Source organism: Neoarius graeffei, chromosome 4, assembly GCF_027579695.1.
Source record: "Neoarius graeffei isolate fNeoGra1 chromosome 4, fNeoGra1.pri, whole genome shotgun sequence".
Lineage (NCBI taxonomy): Eukaryota > Metazoa > Chordata > Actinopteri > Siluriformes > Ariidae > Neoarius > Neoarius graeffei.
The window spans coordinates 7,572,938-7,577,427 of NC_083572.1; positions in this window are offsets into that span (position 1 = coordinate 7,572,938).

The following is a 4,490-nucleotide window of genomic DNA, read 5'->3' on the forward strand; positions in this document are numbered from 1 at the left end:
CCCAATGAGTTGCAATTTGGTCCTCCAGCTGTTCCTTTTTTGTACCTTTAACTTTTCCAGCCTCTTATTGCCCCTGTCCCAACTTTTTTGAGATGTGTTGCTGTCATGACATTTCAAATGAGCCAATATTTGGCATGAAATTTCAAAATGTCTCACTTTCCACATTTGATATGTTGTCTATGTTCTATTGTGAATACAATATCAGTTTTTGAGATTTGTAAATTATTGCATTCCGTTTTTGTTTACAATTTGTACTTTGTCCCAACTTTTTTGGAATCAGGGTTGTACATACATATTATACTGAGCGCATTTCCTATAGCACTACAAAATGGCATCCATACTATATACTGAGTAGGGAGCGATTTCGGACACCTAGGGAAAACTTCCGGCTTGATAATGGCAGCATTCGAAAGAGCGTGCGCGTGTCTTTTGACAATGTTGGCAGATGTCGGTCGCTTGGATTTCCGCTGTACGTTTTACTTCCGTCCTACGATGTCTTGCACAGGTCTCAACGAATCTTGTTTACGGCCATTGCTTTGACGTATAGACTGATATATTACGTAGCGTATTTCAAACAATCATAACTTGCGATAGCAGTGACAAAATAGCGATCAAAAATGCATTCCGATATTTAATAAAATGAGAAATAGAATTTTGATGATTAAAAAAAAAAAAGCCTTCAGTTCTCCTTTAAGCCAGTATCTCACTGGGCTGCGACAGCCTGCAACTAGTTGGAGACACAACAATTGCGATAAAATATGCGAATTAGTGACAATTTTCACTTGGAATCACACTGAATTGATATTCGCATATTTTACCGCGGGCGGCCCGGTGGTGTAGTGGTTAGCACTGTCGCCTCACAGCAAGAAGGTCCGGGTTCGAACCCCGTGTCCGGCGAGGGCCTTTCTGTGTGGAGTTTGCATGTTCTCCCCGTGTCCGCGTGGGTTTCCTCCGGGTGCTCCGGTTTCTCCCACAGTCCAAAGACATGCAGGTTAGGTTAACTGGTGACTCTAAATTGACCGTAGGTGTGAATGTGAGTGTGAATGGTTGTCTGTGTCTATGTGTCAGCCCTGTGATGACCTGGCGACTTGTCCAGGGTGTACCCCGCCTTTCGCCCGTAGTCAGCTGGGATAGGCTCCAGCTTGCCTGCGACCCTGTAGAACAGGATAAAGCGGCTCCAGATAATGAGATGAGATATGAGATTTTTTTGAACATTTTCAAAATTTCAGCGACGAAGGAGCGACACTTTGCGACTCATACGAGGAAATTGAGAAGCCCTGCGAATGTTTCAAGACACTTTTGAAAGTCTCTCGCGAATGATGTTTGCAAGCTGTCGCAGCCCAGTGAGATACTACCCATGATGTTGAACCCTGTAGTGATTGTGAACCTGAGCGTCGCTCAGTCTGGTGAGACGGTGGTGCTAAGCATGCCACCCTGTCAGGGGCAGATCTAGAAAAATATTTATGGGGTGGCAAGACGGGGGCAGGAATTTTTGAGGGGTGGCAATGTATTACAGATGTGTGTGTGTGTGTGTGTGTGTGTGTGTGTGTGTGAATATATACTGAATTTAATCACAGTTTGATGACAAATAGTATGTACACACTACAAAAGGGCACGGGCTGCCATTTACAAACTCATACAGACAAACTTAATCTCATGCTTTTATTGTTCACGAAGAACACACATTCTCAGATGAGGTCTATAGGGGTTTTTCACCTGACGTCACAGGGTCACATGACGCCCCAGTGTCCGCCATTTTGAAAGTCAAGCTAGCTAATGTCAACAACATAGTAGCTGGTATGTTACTGTAGCAATGTTTACGTTCAGTCATTTGGATGACTGTTAAAACCTTTCAGTCTCAAGTTTTTCCTTTACTGTATTTACTAGTTTACTGAGCTAGCGCGCTCGGGCAGGCTGGGAGCTAGCGCGCTAGCTCCGTAAACTAGTAAATACAGTAAAGGAAAAACTTGAGACTGAAAGGTTTTAACAGTCATCCAAATGACTGAACGTAAACATTGCTACAGTAACATACCAGCTACTATGTTGTTGATATTAGCTAGTGCTAACAGCTAGCTGCTAGTACACTGCTACAACTACACCGACCCTAATAATACAGTTCTTGGTCATTGCCTGGTAACAGCAAATTTATAACGGGCCATGTCTCAACAGACTAAGAAGTTATTTCAATGACATTTAATAACATTTTGTTTATCCTGAGGACCGAAAGTAAATGAAAATGTGAACAAACCTTAGCTGTAATAAGATGGCGACCACTGGCTCCAGGGACGACCCGCTGATGTAGGCATGTTACCCAGCCTGACACAAAATATTTGTAGGCATCCAAATTCTTATACGCTTTCAGATCAATACCTGTGTATGGCGATGGGTTTTTAACGACATGGGTATACAGATCATGTGGGCCGAAGTCAGGTAAAGACGAGGGCTTCGTGTACTTCCGTACGTCAGTGAACAATCCTGGTGGAAGCAGGTAAACGTCGTTCTCTAAGCCTGCTAACCTCAATTTTTGCAAATACCTCTCCCTCTGCTCGCCCTGTAAATGCCCTACGTCGCTGGATAGTGAAGGTGTTTTCTGCATCTCGCTCCTTTTTCTTTTATGTTTTTCGTTTGTCGCCTTCCTCGCATTCAAACCGATTCGAGCCGTGACCTCCAAAATGGCAGCATCACATGACTTGGTCACGTGGGTGAAAAACCTCAATACCATTTCTGGACAGTTTTATACTGTATATGCAAAAGAACAGACACTAAAAAAACAACAACAATAACAACACTGCTTCAAGTTCAACATGATTTAAACCATTTACACCAGTGTCACGGGCGGCACGGTGGTGTAGTGGTTAGCGCTGTCACCTCACAGCAAGAAGGTCCTGGGTTCGAGCCCCGTGGCCGGCGAGGGCCTTTCTGTGTGGAGTTTGCATGTTCTCCCCGTGTCCGCGTGGGTTTCCTCCGGGTGCTCCGGTTTCCCCTACAGTCCAAAGACATGCAGGTTAGGTTAACTGGTGACTCTAAATTGAGCGTAGGTGTGAATGTGAGTGTGAATGGTTGTCTGTGTCTATGTGTCAGCCCTGTGATGACCTGGCGACTTGTCCAGGGTGTACCCCGCCTTTCGCCCGTGGTCAGCTGGGATAGGCTCCAGCTTGCCTGCGACCCTGTAGAACAGGATAAAGCGGCTACAGATAATGAGATGAGACACCAGTGTCACATTTTATAGTTTTTTTTTTTTTCCTCACGCTTTGTAAAGGCTCACCAGTGAGCATAACATGAACTTGTCATGCCTACAACAGCTGAATGCGGCGATTTCCATGTTGCTCAGCAAAACGCTTCACAAATTTATCAAGATCTAATGCTTTTGTGCGCCTTGATTCAATGCTGAGTACAGCCAAACTTGATCGTCTCTTTTCTGTCATAGTCGACCGCAAATAAGTCTTTATGACTTTATGTAGGATTCAAAGTAACTTTACAATATTTTCCTTGACAGACGTTGAATCAGTATTAACTTTCGTGGCCGACTTTACACAAAACTAATGTCAGACCTAGCTAACATTACATATATAGTTAGCTAAATAACATTCTCCAACCTGAACTGTGGGTGGTAGAAATGGGCAACTGGACTTGCTTGAAGATTCTTGAAAACGTTTCACCTCTCGTCCAAAAGGCTTCCTCAGTTCTGTCTAATAGGGAGTATCAGATATTTATCTTCTCCTGGATCAGAATCAGAATTCTGATGACCAGCTCATCTAAGGTGTCATTGAGGCATCATGTTGGTGTGGGTCACTGGAGGCTGGGTGTGAACGGCGAGGTTTTCAAGAATCTTCAAGCAAGTCCAGTTGCCCATTTCTACCACCCACAGTTTACTATGACCTGGATGATTGAGAATCTTCACAGACGTGTTCTCCAACCTGATTTTTATCCTCTCAAAATCAGCATCGCTGTTCATTCGTTATAATTTCATTTCTTGATAGATAATCAGCTTTTACCTCTTTCCTCCCGTGTCTCCTTTCCTCGTGACCCCTGGCTCCCTTGCTTCGCGCCTCTCAATTTTCCAAAACAACCAATCTCTGGCGTTATCTTGTGCTGCGTTCGCCGCAGTCGGACATTGGAAATTCGCGCACGTAAATGTCAAATTGGCCGTAATTTTTCTTTGAATTCGTCCCTGCTAACAGCAGGGGTGGCAAGGCTCTTTTAGGGTGGCATTTGCCACCCTATGCCACCCTGGTAGATCCGCCCATACACCCTGTGACATCAGTGCGGCACATGACCGCTGACTTCTCATAGGAACAACGACGATACCGCACCTCCCACCAGGTTCACTCAACATATCACAATTTTTTCTATATAAATAGATTCAATGTGTTTCAGAGTGGAGTTTTACTTTAAAGTAAAAAATAAATAATAATAATTAAAAAAAAAGTTGAATTTGTGGTTGGGTTTTGTTGCTTTGCGCCCCCTGGTGGTCACGGTTCCAAAGTGAA